General features: G+C 40.7%; 1 pseudogene; it reads right to left on the bottom strand.

The window, feature by feature from the left end:
- Nucleotides 1–4,960: 4,960 nt before the first annotated feature.
- LOC111963380 (glucosamine-6-phosphate isomerase 2-like) lies at nt 4,961–11,945 on the bottom strand (annotated as a pseudogene).
- Nucleotides 11,946–23,951: the final 12,006 nt, after the last annotated feature.

Here is a 23,951-nt window from a genome sequence, read left to right as displayed (position 1 = left end):
AGCAAGGTGGCCTACACACCTGACTCAGTTACACCAGCTCTGTCAGGAGGAATGGGCCAAAATTCACCCAACTCATTGTGGGAAGCTTGTGGAAGGCTCCCCGAAACGTGTGACCCCAGTTAAACAATTTAAAGGCAATGCTACCAAATACTAATTGAGTGTATGTAAACTTCTGACCCACTGGGAATGTGATGAAAGAAATAAAAGCTGAAATAAATCATTCTCTCTACTATTATTCTGACATGTCACATTCTTAAAATAAAATGGTGATCCAAACTGACCTAAGACGGAGAATTTTTGCTAGGATTAAATGTCAGGAATTGTGAAATACTTGGCTTAAATGTGCTTGGCTAAGGTGCATGTAAATTTCCGACTTCAACTGTACAATGTTGATGTGAGACTGTCTTGAGGCTATAGCTGGAATTCAACTCCAGCTGCATTCACAGTGGCCATTTGAAGAGGCAATTCCTTGTTCAGTTTCTTAGGAAAAACTTTGTTCTGAGACCAGAAGTAGTCGGCCTGACAGGATCATAACTCATAAATTACATTTAATTACAGTCACTCGTCTGTCATTGTCTTGGGAAATATGAATTATGCTTGTGATTATGCTCTTGTTTGTTATCAGTACCTGTCATGCCCACTGCTCTATTCATGTTACTCATTTCAAACTACTTCCTTTGTTTCCATGGAAGCAGACAAGAGAGGCTGGCAAGGCACAAGTGCAGCGGGTGTTGAGTAAGAATCTACGCATACCTGACACAGAAACGATGACGCATATCTTTCGATCATATACAGACCCTAAAAATATATTTAACAGATTTAAAGCAGTGTAGTAATTATCACCAAAAAGTAATATTTGTTTTATTTATTTACTTTTACTAACAGTGCCCATTTCCCCCATGTGATTCTTCCCCATACCTAGCATACGTTTTAATTACATCAGTTCAGCTAAACCTCCCCTCCAAGCTCATTTACTGCATTTCTACACAATTAAACAATTCTAAAATTATATTTGGATAACAGGAAGAAAAAAAAAATGACCCCAGCCATGAATTATTACCGCAATATTAGGTTTAAAGGTCTGTGGAATGGCATGTACAATGTCAACCACTACTCATCCTCATCATAAATGGACTAATTTACTTGTGGAAAATATTGATATTGCAGATACTATAGTAGCCAGCTCGCACACATTTTTCCCGGGCCATCTGGATGCTCATTATATTAAGAAACAGCCCTACAGCCACACTATAGCTAAATAACTTAGAAATATTTAATTATATTTTGCCAGCAAGATGGATCTGTTACAATATCTCATTTTAATTCAGGAAGATGGACAAGACTGAGTGAGAGGTGGAAATGCATTATACCAGAGGCAGGTAGGCTACAGGTAGGGATTAGGGATGCAGACAAAGGATGATGATGAAATAGGCCTCCAACAAGAAGTTTAAAAAAGTTAGCCCAACTAAGTAATCATTAATTATTTGCATTATCTCAATGCTCATTCTGTCACTGCATGACAATGCACACTTGTTATAGCCTACACGTGTTACTCTCTTTGAAACCAAAAACAGGAATGTAAATGTATTTTGGCGAAATGCTCTAAATAGCAAGTTGTTCAGTTGTGTTTATTTTCATACCAATACATTCAAGTAAACCAAAATTGCACTAGCCTACTGGGCGAATGAATTAAAATATCAAATTAGGCCTTTCACAACCTATATTTTAATAGCAACAAACTAGCTTTTGAACTGTCACCAAAAAAGAGGGCTCCCCCACCTCCCAATTCCCAATTTAATTGGGCTATCAGATTACAACAAGGCTTACAAGGCTGAGTTCAAATACTGACATCAAATTCAAAGCAATTGTCACACTGCCTAAACGGCTGACTGGCAAAGCAAACTAGCCCTGTCTCTGGTTTCTAAAAGTGAGAGAAAAGGCTGCAGGCTGGCAGTTGCTCTGCATTGTTCTAAAGCAAGCCAATCAACACGCTAAACAGTGGTTGCATTTGAATCGAGAGTGGAATGATTTTAGTAAAATAAAATGTTTTGCCTACGTTAACTTTTGGAGTTTTGAACTAGGGTATGGAGACTTAAGGTATCTACTGCCATGACGGCTGATGCACACGGCCATGGAGTGTGAGACAACATTGTCTGGGGCTCATCACACTGGCAAGACTGGTAGTTTCCATGACGACAGTGCCCACACTCCGCCAAAGGGTTGTCCGACCTCATTTCCGAAGGGAATTCTAATCATACGCTGAGATGCACCGGTGCTGTGAGTGTTAGGGAAAGGAGCGTCAGGGTCAGACTGGAGTACTTTCAGTCACAACGGCTACAGCATCATATAGCAGCCGAATAAAGACACACTTTGCAATCTCTGTCAATTTCTTTGTATATGGGGGGGTGGGGGTGGGGGGAGGGTAGCTGCTTCTTTGGTAGCCGCCCCCCAAATTCAAAGAAGAAGAGGCCGTTTCCATGGATTTCAAATGACTCAGTGAAGCAAGTCTTTATCTCAAATATGTACATCTTCTATATTTGGTGGATATGAGACGCCACAGAAGTGGTTATGACATTGGTTACATCCTTGAGCCTCTGGCGATGAGAGAAAATTAACCCAGAGAACGATAATAACAATGTTGAATGAAAATGCTAGCTACCTCAGTAACTACTCAGTGGATTTGTTCAAATTTGAAAATAATACATATCACTAGAGGGGTCGAATTACAGGGCTGCTAGGAACTCCCAAAGTAAATAAGGACACTACATCAACATTAAAACATTATTGAGGCTCCCCTGTTAGCATTTCAAATATTCACAGATTTTTGAGTACCCCTTAGAATCAGTGTGTCACTTGAATGCTGAATGGGTGCTAGCCTCTTAAAAAAGTACATTCATGTGAGACAGAATATTTTATGCAGCACTTTATTGTGAACAATACTATTCCACCGTGGATAGTTGTCTCTAAACAAATGAATTCCTTGTCCTTATGCAGCTAATCAACTAATCATTAAGCCCTTGATTAACAGAAGTAGTACAGGGGCAGAACAAAAATGTGCACCCAATTTGTGGGTCCCCAGGGCCAGGGTTGAGAAATAACATAATAGGTTGTGATGTCAAGTGATGTGATCCGCATCAAAGCTAGCCTACGATGTGACATAATGCAATGAGATGCTATGCAACGTCTTGCATTGTTATATGATGCTACACAACATTGAGAACGATAACTAATACCCAATGCACAGAAGGACATCAGTTATTATAGCTACATGTGTATTCCTGTGGCACTATTTTAAGGTGAGGCATGTTACTATGGAAACTATTTTCCATCCCTTACATAGATGGTAATCTAAAATGAAGATCCAGTCAAGAGTGAACTGTGCCTATGAAAGGAGCCACTAGGCAGGAGAATACCGTGGCCTTAACCTGCCAAGATGGCTGGATCGATTCAACAAGTAGTTGAAGTTGATAAGGGTAGGTAGCTGAAGTTGATAAGGGTAGGTAGTTGAAGTTGATAAGGGTAGGTAGTTGAAGTTGATAAGCGGTAGGTAGTTGAAGTTGATAAGGGTAGGTAGTTGAAGTTGATAAGGGTAGGTAGCTGAAGTTATAAGGGTAGGTAGTGAAGTTGATAAGGGTAGGTAGTTGAAGTTGATAAGGGTAGGTAGTTGAAGTTGATAAGGGTAGGTAGCTGAAGTTGATAAGGTAGGTGGCTGAAGTTGATAAGGGTAGGTAGTTGAAGTTGATAAGGGTAGGTAGTTGAAGTTGATAAGGGTAGGTAGCTGAAGGTGATAAGGGTAGGTGGCTGAAGTTGATAAGGGTAGGTAGTTGAAGTTTATAAGGGTAGGTAGCTGAAGTTTGATAAGGGTAGGTAGTTGAAGTTGATAAGGGTAGGTAGCTGAAGTTGATAAGGGTAGGTGGCTGAAGTTGATAAGGGTAGGTAGTTGAAGTTGATAAGGGTAGGTAGTTGAAGTTGATAAGGGTAGGTAGCTGAAGTTGATAAGGGTAGGTGGCTGAAGTTGATAAGGGAGGTAGTTGAAGTTTATAAGGGTAGGTAGCTGAAGTTGATAAGGGTAGTAGTGAAGTGATAAGGGTAGGTAGTGAAGTTGATAAGGGTAGGTGGCTGAAGTTGATAAGGGTAGGTAGTTGAAGTTTATAAGGGTAGGTAGCTGAAGTTGATAAGGGTAGGTAGTTGAAGTTGATAAGGGTAGGTAGCTGAAGTTGATAAGGGTAGGTGTTGAAGTTGATAAGGGTAGGTAGTTGAAGTTGATAAGGGTAGGTAGTTGAAGTTGTAAAGGGTAGGTGGCTGAAGTTGATAAGGGTAGGTAGGTTGAAGTTGATAAGGGTAGGTAGCTGAAGTTGATAAGTGGTAGGTAGTTGAAGTTGATAAGGGTAGGTAGCTGAAGTTGATAAGGGTAGGTAGTTGAAGTTGATAAGGGTAGGTAGTTGAAGTTGATAAGGGTAGGTAGTTGAAGTTGATAAGGGTAGCTGGTTGAAGTTGATAAGGGTAGGTAGTGAAGTTGATACGGGTAGGTAGTTGAAGTTGATAAAGGGTAGGTAGTTGAAGTTGATAAGGTAGTAGCTGAAGTTGATAAGGGTAGGTAGTTGAAGTTGATAAGGGTAGGTAGTTGAAGTTAATTGGGCCTTTGTTGAACGCAAACAGATGTAAGTTTTTTTTTTTTTAATGGCACAGTCCCTTTTCTAAGATGCAACAGAATGAGAATACTTGCTGATGGTACATTATCAAAGGACAAAGGGTGTTCCATCCAAATGACAAAGATAATCAGGAACTAGATTTTATATATTCAGTAAACTAGTTGTTGACTATTCAGTAACATTCAGAAGCTCCCACATTGTGGCAACTTCCATTCCAATGATTTCATCAAAATTCAATTCACAGAGAGCAAATCAATTTTAAAAAAGCTTACAACCTGTATGAAATTAGAGTTTCAGCAGCTTTATCTGCTGCTTTAATCTCACCCAGATAAATGCATAGGACCTCTCCCATCCCACATATTTCTAAATCTGTCTCCATGGCTGTTGTTTTCTTACCTCTAATACTTCTGACAGTGAGAGATGTTTCTCTCCTACCCACATAGGAGCGTTATTGAGCCTGTGTTACCCTGGTAACCAGTTAGATGAAAGGATCTGGAAGCTTAGATGCACAAAGAATGTGAACTTTTAAGAACAGATACAAGTTTGCTGTCCCTTATTGTCACTATAGTAGCTGGGTGGTTTGAGAGGAAAAAAAGTTGTGAAGATATTTAAAGACCTCATGTTGCAGTTAGTTCTTAAGAGGGAAATCAAACTGACTCTCGGCTTCCTACTTACCGCAATAACCTTGGTAACCCCCAAATGTTTTTATTTTCTAGTTCTTGCTTTTCTTTTCACACCACCAGTCAGCGTCATACAAATCAATAACCACCTAGCTCTAATTATTGAAATGGCATTTTGCAGAAATATGTTGCTCAACACTGATGAAGGTTGAGAGGGGTGAAACATTCATCTTCTACTAGAGATAGAATAAATGTTTTTTTTAAATTGAATACTTCAAATCATTGAGTGTGGATCTGTCTTTTTATTTTTATTGGGGTCTGGAGCTTCAAAGATCTACCTGGGAGTAGGTATTGATTGTGGTGTTGGGGTAGCAGTGGGGAGAGTGTGGGTCAGAGGACTGTTATTGCAATGCCAGATACGGTCAGTGTCGTCCATCATTGGAGCAGTCAGAGCCTTCATTCACCACAGCCAGACAGGAGGATTGCCCTATTCTTTGTTGTGGTTCTTTTAACCAGTGCACATCCAATACATTTGCCTACCCACACAGGGTGATATAAACCAATACACATAAACATGCACACACACACACACACACACACACGGTTACCTCAGGGATTTGCATTTTATTTATGTACAAAGATAATGCATGAATATTTCTATGGTGGGTGTGAGCTGCGTTGAACCTTAAGAAATGGATAAGGCAGCTCTTCCCACACAGCACTGAAGCCGACTAGTCTAGACGTGTTGGAAACCTTTCAGATACGGCAGCAGGTAGAATAGCGGTTTGAGTGTTGGGCCAGTAACCAAAGGTTGTTAGGTCGAATCAAGACAAAGTGAATAGTTAGAAACCGACAAGGTGAAAAATCTGTCAATCTGCCCTTGAGCATGGCACTTAACCCTAATTGCTCCAGGGTTGCCATCAATCATGGCTGATCCTTGGCTGTGACCCCACTCACCGAATGTGTTTCAGGGGGAGGTGGGATATGCAAAAAACATTTCCATTACACACCTCACACTCGTACAGGTTTCCCACTTGTACACGCAGTGAAACAGGACAAATATAAGCACCCCCTATTTGACCTTTGAGATGGCCAGTAAGCGAGGTAAGCTGTGTGGGCTGCGTTCAAGTATCAAAGTCAATGTTCATCAAGAGGAAACACTGAATTTTGCACTGAATCGCATGTCGGCCGATTAGACGGAAAAACTAGCAAGTCCCATACACTGAATGGTGTTCAGTCATTTGGACTGACTAAAGGTCCACATGCTACTGACAAGCTGTCACACATTGCAAATGTGTCACTGTTTGTCTTTGGATTGTATTGATTGGTGCTTTCATTGCTATTCTTCCCACGTTGGGTAGCTTAGCATGCTCCCTCGCTGTACTGAGAGCGGCGGTTAGCGACTGACAAGCAATTTCTCCTCTCCATTAGTGTCTGTTTATTTCCATTTACAGCCAAAGCAGAGACCTTGAGCCCAAACGGGTGTTAGAACATGGGGTATCACAGGATATTCGGTGCAAAGAGCCACTCCGCACAGCCAAACATATGAGGGGTAATGAGAAGGTCTGTCAGGTGGGCATTGGTTCAGGTGATCCTCCCTTTGGTCATGGACTTGGTGGAGTAATTTGTAGCCCTTCAAAACTGATTTGGGGTTGGTTCTTCCAATTCCCTGTGTTAAAACCCATACCCTCTCCTAAATAAAAAAATATCTAACAAGTTGTGAGCTGCACCAGAAAACTGACTCTGGTACAGTTGCTATGGGCATAAGGGGCCTAAATCCATGGGATCAGCAAACTCCTTCATAGTAATCTCAGAATACTCCGTTGGTGTGACCCTTCATAGTAATCTCAGAATACTCCTCTGGTGTGACTTTTTAAGCAGAGGGATGGCACTGCTTGATGATGGATAAAGTTAAGGCTTATCTATGATCAATTCTCTGGGGGTTTTGGTTAACAGTGCCTCAATTTTACATGCCGAGGGAAAAGCCATTAACATCAAGCAGAACAAATTGTCAGATAAATCCATTAACAGACGAACAAAGAGCAGAGGAGGTTGACTCCCTCTTGTCATTCGGCGGGCTGAGTAATTAAGCCGCTCTGCATAACAATAAAGCAATTACTTTGTATTTACATACATCGTGTTGTATTAACATCAAGAATTACATAAGTGAAAGTTACCACGGAGCTAGTTTACAACTTTAATGCAGACTATGATTTTGATTTGCATATTTATTTATTTAAACGAGTGTTTTGCGTAGGGCCAGATTCGATCAGATCAGCCATAGCAATGTTAATGATTCTGTCTGAATCAGAACACTGGAAATATCAACCTGGGCTTGGAATCTGTTTGGTAGCTTTACAGTTCTGAAAGTGTTGGCAGAGGGAGAGAATCTGGTTAAATTATGCTAGAGGCGGCAGGTTTCTAAGATTCAAACAACACCATGGATGAAGCGTTTTGTTTTGCAAGCAGACGCCTTGGAAATAAGAATCACTTGGCTAGAACTAATGCAGACCACTATACAGCTGTGTAGAAAGACAGCATCATCTAAAAAGAAAGAGATCTACACACAACCTACTCCACACTTTCAAAGTGAAGAAAAGCTATAGAAAATGTCTACCAAACAAAGCCATAGTGTTTTTGCCTGATTACGTGTCCACTACAGTTTCTGGAAACATGCTGTGAATGACAATGTGAAAATATCTGAGCCAGTACAGTACATACAGTTCAGATGGTGGGGGGGAAAAGGTATACTATTCCTCATCAATTCATACTGATTTCTCTGATTTTGTATCTCAGCAGAGTGTGACACCTTGTGTACAACAGTGGGACTAGAAATGTATACTCATAGTGTTTCCTTCATTCCCGTATATCATGGACTGAAGTTAAACTACATTATTTGCCAGTATTTGTACTAGACTATACACTGCCCCTAGACAAAGTGGCAGGAATTTCCCCCTCAATCTGACTCCTGAGTATACAACTTTGAAAAACAAATGACATTTAACAAGAATCATCTTTACTGCCACAATAAAACTAAACAATTGATGAGAGATACAGTAGAGTATGTGCAAAATCTATTTCTAAAATTGACTTAGTAACTTACTAAATGTACTTACAATAAAATGAAAACATACTGTTCTACCAAACCACAAAAGAGGAAAAAGTCAAAGAAACAACTGAAGATGTTTGAAAAATCAACATGATGCCATGACATCAAACACTTTACGTTGAATATGGCCAAGAATGACATTCCGGATAGGAAAACAAAATACAGTATAATGAAATGTAGATCAATGCGGTGGCGACTGGGCAAGTATAACTGACTGCTATGTTAACAAATCTATGGAATGTTCAAAGCTACAAGTGACATAGAATGTCAGTGAAAAGAGTGTTGTATTTTTCCCTGTTAAATGCCAATTGAAGCATATGCTGTCTAAATGGCTCAAAGTGACAAGTCTCTATAACCCAGTGGCTTTACTTGATAACACAACTCCTTTTTTCATCTGAGCTGGTCTAAGCATTTTGCTTTCCTTCATCCGGTCTGATGGAAGAAAGCAGATGAGTCGAGAAGTGTTATAGTGTGAAGACGAATCCTTGAGTTGTAGCTGAGTGGTTGGATGCTAGAATGTGATGAACAAATTCCCTTGACACTGCTGTAACCCAACAAATGTTTGAGACTAATACGGCAAAGAGTCTGACCTCCTAATATATCGGTAACTGTGGTGTATGCGAATTCATGGCATCTTTAACATATCAGTTGAGGGGGCATTTAAAGTTAGCCTTCATAGTACTCTAATTGAATGTAAACAAGCTGAAAAACAGCCAATGACAGTTAATGTCTATGGAATAAAGGGTTATGAATGCCAGCAAGTCTCATGTACTTTACTGCTTGGGTAGTTGTTATGGTAGACAAACCATAGCCCTTCAACTAAAGTGCCGACAATCTCCCTGGCACTTTGTTTTGCTGACTGTAGCCTACCAACAACTCTAGGTCCATTCACAATTTGGAGGTCTGGAATTCTGACTTGGCGCCATTCTCCATTATTGGTAATTTATGCTGAGTACTGGGTCCACCAGTCGGTTGTGAACATGCATCAAACCTGGAAGGAAATTAACAATTCATGGGAAACATGTTAAGTGGGTAATACTTACCAACTGTCCAGTATCAAATGAAGTGCACCACCATTTGTTGTAACCAATTTCCTTTATAGTAATCCTAAACCCCATCCTATCTCATGCTCACCTTTGAAGTACTTGACCGTTTTGACTCTGCGCTCCAGTGTGGCATCCTCGTCACACACAAAGATGGTGTGCGTGTGTTGCTGGAAGGCCGAGACGGTCCACATGTGGTTAACACCCTCCTCTATGGCTTTGTACAGGGCAAAGGCTTTATGGGCTCCTGTGATAAGAAGCATGACCTGAAACGAACATCAATTCAATATCATTATCAAGGAAACATAAAAAAATCATTCAACACTACCTCTCTACAATTGCAAGTCATAATTTCTAAAGAAAACTACTACTAGGTGAATTAAGTTATTTTGTGTCGACAATGTAACAATATCTGTGTTATGAAAATAGATGATAGACAAATGGCTAAAGGAATATAATGTTAAGACCTCTTCTTTACCTCTCGAGCATCCATGACTGTCCCCACACCCACGGTCAAGGCCATGGTGGGGACCTTTGACAGGTCGTTGCCAAAGAAACAGGCATTGTCTACAATGGTGTCCTTCACCAGGGTCTTCACTCGGGTCCTGGAGACGAGACTGGCTCATTGAAAGCAATGTGACCGTCCGATCCGATTCCTTGAGTACAACACAGAGAGAGAGAATTACTCACTTAGTTAAGCTCTTGGGCTCCTTTAATAAACACAGACCATTGATAAATGACCAGGGGCCAGTTGCATTAACATAAAGGACAGGTAGCCCTTGAGACGTTGGTCCCAAATGTAATCAAACACACTGCGGGTCGACTTAGAATGTTTATGCTGTATACGAGGTGTTAAAACATATTAAAACTGATTTACGTCACAAGCATGTATGTAAGTATAAAAACTGACCTCCCACAAACAGGTTGATTTCCCCAGCCTGGGCAATCTTCTTCTCAAAGGCCTCACACTCTGCTTCTAGGTCAGTGACATTGCCGTCCAGGATATGGGCATTTTCTGGGTCAATGTGCTTGAAGAAGTTATTCCACATGTAGGAGTGATAGCTCTCTGGGTGGGCCCGGGGCAAGCCTGTGGTGAATAAGTGATTTTAAAACATTATACTGAGTGTTATTTTCTTACTTATTTGTTACTGAATACTTGTTAAAGCTGTTGCACTGTTTGAGAGGATAGCTTGCAAGTAAGCATTTCCTTGTACTGTGTCCTGTGCATACGACAAATACGCTTTGATAAGACAGACAGGTTATAGCACAACATTTCCTAATAATTCCCTATCGAAAGGAACTAAAAAGGCATATTCAAGAAGATTAATTAGTGGGCAGGGTGGATAATGTTTCCACTGAATTGCCTGCACCTTACAAATTAGCTAGATGAGGAAGGACTCATAACTTGCTTATTTTGTAGTTAGTTTGATGAGCATTATTGCTTTTAAAAACAAATGCTGGTTTCATCATTCTGCTATTGAAATCTAGCTGGGTCAACTAAATTCCCAGGAGTGGCCAGATAGGACCTGAGGACCGGAGTGGCCATTTAGGACCTGAGGACCCACTTCCTCAGGTCCTAAATGAGCTGACTGGGCAGATTTCTTCCTGCAAGGTTACACCACTGATTCTACATCCCTATTTCTATTACACCCCAACAACATACAGGGTCAGCTTAATAATTTACCCTTCACTGTTACTAAGGTTTTGGCTTGGGTTAAGAACATCTGGTTCTATATCTGCGGTTGGGAGTGTAATTTGTACCTATAAACTCAAACTCACCCACATACTCGTCCATGTTGAAGGTCTTCACATATTTCAAAGAGAGGTCCTCATTCTTGTGATACAAAAAGTTGATAAGAGTAACACCCAAAAGGAGTACTTCCTAAAAGAGAGGGACATAGATTATACTTAGCTACATACCTGCAACATGACATACAAACTAACATTTAGTACCTGGCAATTTACAGTAGTTACTAGATACACTTATTTTATCTGTAAATCAACCAAAGTTTACCTGTGGGTAATCCCAAGGTGAAGTATCTGTCGGCACTGGGCTTGAACTGGATGATTCTGTTGCGGATGTATTTGGCTGCCCATTCACTGGCCAGGTCATAGTCTTCCAGGATCACCAGTCTCATTTTGGAGGTGTTGCGTGGAGAGAACTAACAGTGACAAATAAGGCTGACAGCTATGGTGGGCATGCTAAATGATATAGCTAGCTAGCTAGCTATCCAAATCATACACAAAATGTAATCCTCACAGTTGGATAAGCATATGCGCTAACTAGCTTGGCTTGTATGAGCTTACATAGCTAGTAGCAAGCCAGAACCAAAACAGTAGCTACGTCTTGCTATAATCAGCAGCATGTGCTGGCATTGATTAAAAAAAAATGTTACACCCTCGAAAAGCACACTTTATGAACTTGTAAAATAGGTCTCACCAGCTTGGTCTCCTTCCTCTGCGGTGTTTAACGGCGGTTGGCATCCAATAGTAACATTGCATTACCGCCACCAACTGGACTGGTGCATAAGGGTCAATATCACAAAACAGTACCATTTGGACCACGCAACATTTTAAATGTTTATTTCAGAATTTGTATTCCTTTTATGTTTGACTATAAAAAGGAAATGTTACACTTGTAGAAAAACATGTTGGCCAAGCTCCAGCACTTAGAGTTTGATAATTCTAAACACATTTTCAGTGAATCAGCCATATGATATGTCCACCCTGTTACGGACATGCACTTAACTGTCTTTAATTACTTTGATTGGACTATTTTAATAATATTTACATTTTCATAAAGCTATTGTGTCCTCCTGTCAACCCTGTCCATTTGTTATGGTCAAATTATAAAGAAATAACTGATTTTGTATACAATGTGTGGTTTTTATAGACAACGTCATCTAATTTGCACATTATCTTTCTAATTGAGACAGGTATTAATTATATTTTATCCAAGTTTATAATTGTGTGGTGTTTGTCGTGTCTTACTCTTTAAAATACATGACACAAATTCTGGATATTTGACAATGTAACTGAATTAATTTGAAAAAGATGCCAAGATAACAGGGTGGACAGCTATAACGGGACATAACATAAATTAAACCCTGAACACTGAATACTGAACACTGAATAGACATATACATAGTAATACATGTAGTAACAACATTGGAACTGCTATTTAGTTACATTGTGAAAAACAACAACACAAAAATACATTGCCGGTACAAAATCATTGAAATTAGCATTAAAACACATTCCTGTGCCTCTCTTCCTCTCCCCCTCTCTCGCTCCCCCTCTTTCCATCTCTCCCCCCTTTCACCCCAAATGCTCTTCCACATACTTCCAGGTGGATTTTTCCTGTGGCTCTGGCATCAGACAAATGATCTGTCCATCAGAGTACCAACAAATATCTTCCTTTGGAATTTGTTGATCCCATTCCGGTGCATGCACTTCACCTTAATGTTATGTTCCTCTACATCCATGATGATGCCAGGGTATCCTTCATGGTCATAATTGACAACACACCACTCCCCAATGTGATTAAGTTCAATGGTGCCTGGTCGCCATGTGGTGTCAGCCCTGTCATAAGATGGTTAGAGAGCTGGTTAGATGCTGCAGGGTCACCCAGTGTTGCCTCTTTGAGCTGAAAGCAAGGACAGTCCAACATGCCACTATCCTTCTTGCACAGACAAGTAATGTCCCTGTATTTTATCTGGCCTGGTGAGACACTGATAACCTGATTAATCTTCATCTTTAATGCCATCTAAGGCAGGAATCTGAGGTGAGAAGAGATAGCATATGATAAGATATAAAGAGTAACAAACACCTTATACATTTCGATACTCAACCAGCTACAATACAAGAAAAATGTATGTATGTGTGTATGGGGAGGAAGGAGGGTTACCTCTGCAGACTGCAGCAACGCAATAGACTTGGCCCTGGCTCTGAGTATCCTTTTTGAATCTCTCAATTTCTTCCTTTCTGCACGCTGCACTCTGTCACACAGTTCAGCTATTGCCTTCTTCTTCCCTGTCTCTATCTTTCCTCCATTTCTCCCTCTCTTTCTCTAGATACTCTCTCCTTCCTTCTGGGTCAGCATTACGTCGTTCTCTGTATTGCCGCTGTCTTTCAGCTGCACTAAGAGGAGGTGCCATTCCTTCAGAAAGACCCAATTCAATTGATATTTATTTATTCTTAAAATACTATACATGCTATATATACTATAATTATTTAACACAATTTATGAACAAAAACACATATTTTGCAATACATTACTGCAAGATATCCATTTGTCCACCCTGTTGAGTGCATGTCCACCCTGTTACGTGTACATGGATAACAGGGTGGACAATAACAGGGTGGACATTTTGAGCTAAAATTAGCAACTATGCTCCAAGTGATCGTGATGAAGCTAGGATAATGGCTGCCACTTGAAAAGGAATTAGCATTGTCTGACAAATATATTTTGAAATTTTGAAATTCGATTAACGTCTTTTGTATTTTTGCTTAATTTGCTTAACAGGGTGAACATGTTATGCTTTCCCACATCACATCACCAACATACAGTATAATGATGAAAATGTAATTGTATGAAATCTAGATACTCACATGGTTCACTACAGTTGTTTTCCCGCCAAGGAAGTGACATAATTTCCTGTTTGTGATGTCATTGAAGAAAATATATATTTCTTAAAGTGCCAGTAACCACAATGTAACAGGGTGAACAACAACTTTGAGGACGTACAGGAAATAGTCAATATTCTTATAAAAAGTGCAGCATTTAACATAAAAAGATAACATTTAATGAAGAAAATTTTAAAAATGTGAAGATTTTTTTTTTAATGTATAATTTTATTCCTAATTATTCTCGTTGAAGTTGATTGAGCAGCACTTGGGACATTGAAAAATTGCCTCCTTCCACTGAAATAGTTTGAAGTCTATGTCATTATGCTTCTATTATCATGAAGGCATACACACATAAGGATCCTTTTGAAATTTGATCCAGTGTATATTGTTTATATACCATTTTGAATGATTTATCTTGAGGACAAAAAATAACACTTTTAGTGATATTGACCCATAAATCCATTATACTTTGTAATACAAAAATGGCAAAAGGGAAAAGGAAAAAATTACCCTGCCACCTAAACCTACACTCATTAAAAACCAACCCGTCATTTCACTATTTTGACCGTATCTGATCCTACACCAGGCCCACAACCTGGGAGGATGGGACACTACCATTCAACACACCCTGTAACTCTTCTGCAGTCTAACTGTAAGTCACTCTGGATAAGAGTGTCTGCTAAATGACTAAAATGTAAATGTAAATCTCGTAACCCCAAGTACTTCTCTGCAGCTGCCACCACAACTCCTATTTCTGTGACTTACTCCTGTTTTCTGTGACTTATGTTCCATTCCTGTGGTACTGTTGATAACCATGGCAATGAACGCTAAAAAGCCAACCTTACTGAAGCACATTTCATTCATAGGCCTATCACTGTGCTGGCAAAAGTCTACTGCTCACCGGGAGCCTCTTAGGATCCCTCACACATGATCCATCTTCCTCTACTTTCTTCACTGCCTCAGCATACGAGACCTGTACAACTCTGACAACTTCAACCTGCCTCTCTCGCACCGAACACTTCTGATCCCCAGCAACACATACCGCTTCTTTCACCGATATTACACATTCCTTTGTCACATGCCCTCCTGCACACTTATCACATCTAAGAATCCCCTCCTACACACTGCTGCTGTGGTCCACCCAGACAGACAGTGTGGTGAAGAAGGAGCAACAGCGCATCTTCAACCTCAGGAGGCTGAAGAAATTTGGCTTGACCCCTAAGACCCTGAAAAACTATTACAGATGCTCAATTGTGTCGGGCTGTATCACCGCCTGGTACGGCAACTGCACCGCCCGCAACCGCAGGGCTTTCCAGAGGGTGGTACGGTCTGCCCAACGCATCCCCGGGCGCACACTGCCTGCCCTCCAGGACACCTACAGCACCCGATGTCACAGGAAGGCCAAAAAGGTCATCAAGGACATCAACTACCTGAGCCATGGCCTGTTCACCCCGATATCATCCAGAAGGCGAAGTCAGTACAGGCAGGGTTGGGTAGGTTACTTTATAAATGTAATCCATAACAGTTACTAGTTACCTGTCCAAAATTGTAATCAGTAATGTAACTTTTGGATTACCCAAACTCAGCAACGTAATCTGATTACATTCCGTTAAATTTAGATTACTTTCCCCTTAAGACACATTAGAAGAAGACAAAAATGTATGTTACCAATTGAACGACATCTATTGCAGGATAAATCAATGTTAAAGTTTACATACTGTAGCTGGCCATATATGGATGTTAAATTTTACTTTATGGTTTGGTTATGTAGGCTTCTTCTAACCCATCTTCAAGAATAGGACTTGGAAATATGAATATATAGATTAGCCAAATTGTTTTACCTGAGCATAACCCCAAAACTAAGGACTTATTACATTTACATTTTACATTTTACATTTTAGTCATTTAGCAGACGCTCTTATCCAGAGCGACTTACAGTAGAGTGCATACATTTTATTTTAAAAAATTACATACTGAGACAAGGATATCCCTACCGGCCAAACCCTCCCTACCGGCCAAACCCTCCCTAACCCGGGCGACGCTATGCCAATTGTGCGTCGCCCCACGGATCTCCCGGTTATTAGCCAGCCCTACTCTGTTGTTTATGATTTGTTGTCACGGAGGACTGATTGGGCTCATTGATTTGAAAAATATATGCTTCGCTCATAGAATGGCATGCATTGAGCACTACTGAAAAGTGCTATTTACATGTGAAAAAATGAATGCCATATGCTGCATTTGCTGTAGGCCTATTGTTGACCTTTTTATTGGTGACACTTTGACATCTTGATAATATGCAGCTGTTTAAAGGGCAAATCCACAGATGAAACAATAACAAAACGGCTGCCCAGCCTTTGTTTTGGTAAAAAGCTGAGGGATGCGCCTGGAGAAATGTAACCACTCTTAGATTAATAGACAGAGCTATGGATCCATGATATCAACATTAATGTTTTAAACATGTGTTTGTTTACATTTACATTGTTTACAAATATTAGAGAAAAACAAGCTTTTATTTTAGGTTCTCATAGAGTGTGACAGTTGAACTAAACTTATGATGCATTTATAAGTTATATTTTTCAAGAATCAATGGATATACAGTAAAGTTTGGACACACCTACTCATTCCAGTTTTTTTTTTAATTTTTACTATTTTCTACATCATTTGTTTTTCAACAGGACAATGACCCAAAACAAAAAGGAGAGTGATGGAGTCCTGCATCAGATTACCTGGCCCCCACAACCGAATTGAGATGGTTAGGGATGAGTTGGACCTCACAGTGAAGGAAAAGCAGCCAACAAGTGCTCAGCATATGTTGGAACACCTTCAAGACGATTGGAAAAGCATTCCTCATGAAGCTGGTTGAGAGAATGCCAAGTGTGTGCAAAGCTGTCAAGGCAAAGGGTGGCTACTTTGAAGAATCTCAAATCTCAAATATATTTTGATTTGTTTAACACTTTTGGTTACTACATGATACCATATGTGTTATTTCATAGTTGTGATGTATTCACTATTATTTTACGATGTAGAAAATAGTAAAAATTAAGACAAACCCTTGAATGAGTAGGTGTGTCCAAACTTTTGACTGGTACTATATATACACTACCGTTCAAAAGGTTGGGGTCACTTAGAAATGTCCTTGTTTTTTAAAGATAAGCAAATGTTTTGTCCATTAAAATAACATAAAATTGATCAGAAATACAGTGTAGACATTGTTAATGTTGTAAATAACTATTGTAGCTGGAAACGGCTGTTTTTCTATGGAATATTTACATAGGTGTACAGAGGCCCATTATCAGTAACCATCACTCCTGCGTTCCAATGGCTTTTTTTGTTAGCTAATCCAAGTTTATTATTTTAAAAGGCTAATTGATCATTAGAAAACCCTTTTGCAATTATGTTAGCACAGCTGAAAACTGTTGTCCTGTACTGATTAAAGAAGCAATAAAACTGGCCTTCTTTAGACTAGTTGAGTATCTGGAGCATCAGCATTTGTGGGTTCGATTACAGGCTCAAAATGGCTAGAAACAAAGAACTTTCATCTGAAACTCAGTCTATTCTTGTTCTGAAGGCTATTACATGCGAGAAATTGCCAAGAAACTGAAGATCTCGTACAACGCTGTGTACTACTCCCTTCACAGAACAGCGCAAACAGGCTCTAACCAGAATAGAAAGAGGAGTGGGAGGCCCGGGTGCACATTTGAGCAAGAGGACAAGTACATTAGAGTGTCTAGTTCGAGAAACAGACACCTCACAAGTCCTCAACTGGCAGCTTCATGAAATAGTACCCGCAAAACACTGGTCTCAATGTCAACAGTGAAGAGGCGACACCGGGATGCTGGCCTTCTAGACAGTGGTGTAAATACTTAAGTAAAAATACTTTTCAAGTACTACTTAAGTCGTTTTTGGGGGTGTCTGTACTTTACTATTTATATTTTTGAAACTTACTTTTTCTTCACTACATTCCTAAAGAAAATGTACGTTTTACTCCAGACATTTTCCCTGAGAACCAAAAGTACTCGTTACAGTTTGAATGCTTAGCAGGACAGGAAAATTGTTACATTCTGTCACGATTGTCTTGACGTGAATGAATGGACCAAGGCGCAGCGTGATATGAATACATCTTCTTTTATTAGACGACGAAGATGAACACGAAACGAAACACTTATACAAACTATACAAAACAACAAACGTGAAGCTACAAACGAAAGTGCACACACAAGCTACTTACGTTCAACATAGACAATTACCCACATTAACCTAGTGCCTATGGCTGTCTTAAATATGGCTCCCAATCAGAGACAATTAATGACATCTGTCTCTGATTGAGAACCATTCAGGCAACCATAGACACAGCTAGACACCTACACTAAACACAAACCCATCTACTCTACTTAACCCCCTAAACCATACCACCACCCTAGACAATACAAAAACACATACATTCCCCATGTCACACCCTGACCTAACTAAAATAATAAAGAAAACAAAGATAACTAAGGCCAGGGCGTGACACATTCACACACTTATCAAGAGAACAGGTGGTCATCCCCAATGCCTCTGGCCTGGCAGAATCACGAAACACAAATACATCTTTTGTAAATAATGTGTTGGAGTGTGCTCCTGGCAATCAGTACATTTTAAAAACAAGAAAATGGTGCCGTCTGCTTTGTTTAATATAGGGAATTTTAAACGATTTATACTTTAGTTTATTTAAAACCAAATACTTTTAGACTTTTACTCAAGTAGTATTTTACAGTGCCTTCGGAAAGTATTCAGACCCGTGGACTTTTTCCACATTTTGTTACGTTACAGCCTTATTATACAATTGATTAAATTGTTTTCCCCCTCATCAATCTACACACAATACCTCATAATGACAAAGCAAAAAACGTTTTTTTTGCTAATTTATAAAAATTTAAAAATTAAATATCACATTTACATAAGTATTCAGACCCTTTACTCAGTACTTTGTTGAAGCACCTTTGGCAGCGATTACAGCCTGGAGTCTTCTTGGGTGTATGACACTACCTGTATTTGGAGAGTTTCTCCCATTCTTCTCTGCAAATCCTCTCAAGCTCTGTCGGGTTGGATGGGGAGCGTTGCTGCACAGCTATTTTCAAGTCTCTCCAGAGATGTTAGATCGGGTTCAAGTTCGGGCTCTGTTCCACTCCTGCGTTGTCTTGGCTGTGTGCTTAGGGTCATTGTCCTGTTGGAAGGTGAACCTTCGACCCAGTCTGAGCTCATGAGCGCTCTGGAGCAGGTTTTCATTAAGTATCTCTCTGTACTTTGCTCCGTTCTTCTTTGCCTTGATCCTGGCTAGTCTCCCAGACCCTGCCACTGAAAAACATCCCACAGCATGATGCTGCCACCACAATGCTTCACCGTAGGGATGATGCAAGGTTTCCTCCAGACCTGACGCTTGGCATTCAGGCCAAAGTGATCAATCTTGGTTTCATCAGACCAGAGAATCTTATTTCTTTAAGTGCCTTTGGCAAACTCCTTTTACTGAGGAGTGGCTTCTGTCTGGCCACTCTTCCATAAAAGCCTGATTGGTGGAATGCTGCAGAGATGGTTGCCCTTCTGGAAGGTTCTCCCATCTCCACAGAGGAACTCTAGAGCTCTGTCAGAATGACCATCGGGTTCTTGGTCACCTTCCTGACCAAGGCCCTTCTCCCCTTATTGCTCAGTTTGGTCGGGCGGCCAGCTCTAGGAAGAGTCTTGGTGGTTCCAAACTTCTTCCATTTAAGAATGATGGCCACTGTGTTCTTGGGGACCTTCAATGCTGGAGACATGTTTGGTACCCTTCCCCAGAACTGTGCCTAGACACAATCCTGTCTCGGAGCTCTACGGACAATTCCTTCAACCCGATGGCTTGGTTTTTTCTCTGACATGCACTGTGGAACCTTATATAGACAGGTGTGTACCTTTTCAAATCATCAGATCCTCAGACCCCTTGTGAGACCATATGCTGACACATGCACATTTGTGGCCTGCTGGAGGTCATTTTGCAGGGCTCTGGCAGTGCACCTCCTTGCACGAAAGGCGGAGGTAGCGGTCCTGCTGCTGGGTGTTGCCCTCCTACGGCCTCCTCCACGTCTCCTGATGTACTGGCCTGTTCCTGGTAGCGCCTCCATGCTCTGGACACTACGCTGACAGACACAGCAAACCTTTTGCCACAGCTCGCATTGATGTGCCATCCTGGATGAGCTGCACTACCTGAGCCACTTGTGTGGGTTGTAGACTCCGTCTCATGCTACCACTAGAGTGAGAGCACCGCCAGCATTCAAAAGTGACCAAAACATCAGCCAGGAAGCATAGGAATGAGAAGTGGTCTGTGGTCACCACCTGCAGAATCACTCCTTTTTTGGGGTGTCTTGCTAATTGCCTATAATTTCCACCTTTTGTCTATTCCATTTGCACAACAGCATGTGAAATATATTGTCAATCAGTGTTGCTTCCTAAGTGGACAGTTTGATTTCACAGAAGTGTGATTGACTTGGAGTTACATTGTGTTGTTTAAGTGTTCCCTTTATTTTTTTGAGCAGTGTATTTTACCTCTTGGTGATGTCATTCGGAAACATAATGTTAACTTTCACTGCTATGCGGATGATACACAGCTGTACATTTCAATGAAACATTGTGAAGCACCCATAATTGCTCTCCTGGAAGCCTGTGTTTCAGACATAAGGAAGTGGGTGGCGGCAAATGTTTTACTTTTAAACTCGGACAAAACAGATAAGCTAGTTCTAGGTCCCAAGAAAAAAAAGAGATCTTCTGTTGGATCTGACAATCAATCTTGATGGTTGTTGGTGCTCTTCCATGCCGTCCGTAGGAGGGGTGTGTCACTTGAGTGGGTTGAGTCACTGACGTGATCTTCCTGTCCGGGTTGGCGCCCCCCTCAGGTTCGTGCCGTGGGTGAGATCTTGGAGGGCTATACTCAGCCTTGTCTCAGGGTAGTAAGTTGGTGGTTTGAAGATATCCCTCTAGTGGTGTGGAGGCTGTGCTTTAGCAAAGTGGGTGGAGTTATATCCTGCCTGGTTGGCCCTGTCCGGGGGTATTGTCAGACAGGCCACAGTGTCTCCGACCCCTCCTGTCTCAGCCTCCAGTATTTATGCTGCATTAGTTTATGTGTCGGGGGGCTAGGGGTCAGTCTGTTATATCTGGAGTATTTCTCCTGTCTTATCTGGTGTCCTGTGTGAATTTAAGTATGCTCCCTCTAATTCTCTCTCTCTCCCTTTCCCTCTCCTCCCGGAGGACCTGAGCCCTGGGACGTTGCCTCAGGACGACCTAGCCTGATGACTCCTTGCTGTCCCCGGTCCACATGATCATGCTGCTGCTCCAGTTTCAACTGTTCTGCCTGCAGCTATGGAACCCTGACCTGTTCACTGGACGTGCTACCTTGTCCCGGACCTGCTGTTTTTGACTCACTCTCTCTACCGCACCTGTTGTCTCTAACTCTGAATGCTCGGCTATGAAAAGCCAACTGACATTTACTTCTGAGGTGCTGACCTGTTGCACCCTCTACAACCACTGTGATTATTATAATTTGACCCTGCTGGTCATCTATGAATGTACTGTTATAATCTCCACCTGACCACCCCTCAGAACCTGGTTCCTCTCTAGGTTTCTTCCTAGGTTCCTACCTTTCTAGGGAGTTTTTCTTAGCCACCGTGCTTCTACATCTGCATTGCTTGCTGTATGGGGTTTTAGGCCGGTTTTCTGTATAGCACTTTGTAAACATCGGCTCATGTATAAAGGGCTTTATTAATACATTTGATTGATTGATGATCGAAATAGGATAGAGCTAATCCCTGGTTCACTCATGAACTATCAGAGAAATTTCAGGAGATACATTTTGTTTAGGCTAAGGCTAGACTGAATGATTCTACGTCTGACTGGCAGTCCTTCAGCCGCTTAAGAAATAGATGTCTATCCGTGGTTAGAAAAGCAAAAGAGACAAACTTCTTGAACTGTGTATCTGAGAATGGTGGGAATCCAGCTGCCTTCTGGAAGGTAGTCAAATCTCTGAAACAAAACTCCATCCCCTCATTACCCCAACAGGTTATGACAGCCTCCAACAGATAAGATGGACATTTGTGATGCTTTTAATAACCACTTTGCCTCAGCGGGCCACCTATTTGATAAAATAGTTTCTGAAAACTCTGATTCCAGTAGAGGGAGTCCTTTACTCACTTCGAGCAAGGTTTGTAGAGAACGATACATTCCCAGATACACATTCCTCATTTGTTCTTAACTGACTTGCCTAGTTAAATAAAGGTTCAATAAAAAAAAATATTAATTAAAAAGTGCCTTATTGAAGATCAATGTAAAATAAATCCACTGAGGCTGACTCATTTGATCCCTTTTTGCTGCAGCTTTCTGCCTGACTTATTGCAGAATCTTTAACCTACATTTTCAACTTGACAATTGTTTCTGGGGTTATCCCTAAGATCTGGAAAAAGTCCTCCCCCTACACAAAAGCAGATCCTTCTGACTTGGATAACTGCCATCTAATTTCCAAGCTATCTTGCCTTGCCAAAGTTTTAGAGTCCCTGGCCAACTCTCAGCTTAGAACCTTTTTAACTTCTCATTCTATTCTTAATGAGCACCAATCTGGTTTTAGACCGGACATAGCACTGTTTCAGCAGCTACTATTGTCTTAGATGATGTGCTATATTGTTTAGACCAAACAAATCATTGTGCTGCCTTATTTATTGACCTGTCGAAGGCGTTTGATGTGGTTTACCATTTCTTACTTGTTCAAAGTATGTCTGAAATAGGCCTAGATCAGGCATCTTGCAATTGGTTCAATAACTATTTAACGGACAGGACACAATGTGCGCTTACTGATGGTATCAAATCTAGTTTCCTCAATATTACGAAAGGTGTGCCGCAGGGGTAGATTTTGGGCCCTGTTCTCTTCACTATTTATATAAATAATATTGGCCTATCTGTTAAAACCTGTAACATTCATCTCTACACCGATGATTCAGTACTCCTGTTCCCCCACAATAAAGCTGGCCATTCATGAAAGTCAGCATGGTTTTGACTTAATTCAAAAATCGCTTACTGATCTTAAACTAGTGCTAAATGCTAATAAAACCAAGTTTATGTTGTTCTCTAGATCTCGTAATATTGACCCTGAGAACCACATTAAAGGGAGACCAAATTGAGCAAGTTCTCCATTATAAGTACTTGGGTATTTTGATTGAAGATAAACCCTCTTTTAAAACACACATTGAAAAACTGACAAAAAAGCTGAGAATTAAGATTGGTTAATTTTATTTTTTTTAAATCCTCCCTCAATTTGGAAAGTAGAAAGAAGATTGTTTAAGCAACGCTTCTCCCAGTACTTGATTATGGTGATATAATCTACATGCATGCGGCAGCCTCTGTTTAAAAACCTTTAGATTCAGTCTGTCACTCAGCATTACATTTTATCACTGGGGACAATTTTCATACACATCACTGCATTTTGTATAATTCTGTTGGCTGGGAGTCTCTGACTACCAGAAGGGCCCAGCATTGGCTACTTTTTGTAAATAAAGCAGTTCTTCAGATACTCTCCCACTACCTCAGCTCATGTATTAATTGGAGATCCAGCTATTTTCAGACTGGCTAGTTCTGAAGGTCTCGTGGGTGTCACGCCCTGGCCTTAGTTATCTTTGTTTTCTTTATTATTTTAGTTAGGTCAGGGTGTGACATGGGGGATGTATGTGTTTTGTATTGTCTAGGGTTTTTTGTATGTTTATGGGGCAGTGTCTAGTTTAGGCGTATGTATGTCTATGGTTGCCTAGATTGGTTCTCAATTAGAGACAGCTGTCTATCGTTGTCTCTGATTGGGAACCATATTCAGGCTAACATATTCATTAGGTAGTTCGTGGGTGATTGTCTATGT

The sequence above is a fragment of the Salvelinus sp. IW2-2015 genome, linkage group LG4q.2 (assembly GCF_002910315.2).
Source record: "Salvelinus sp. IW2-2015 linkage group LG4q.2, ASM291031v2, whole genome shotgun sequence".
Taxonomy (NCBI): Eukaryota; Metazoa; Chordata; class Actinopteri; order Salmoniformes; family Salmonidae; genus Salvelinus; species Salvelinus sp. IW2-2015.
Note: the sequence above shows the minus strand (reverse complement) of the source record. Positions and strands in the feature narration are given on the sequence as shown.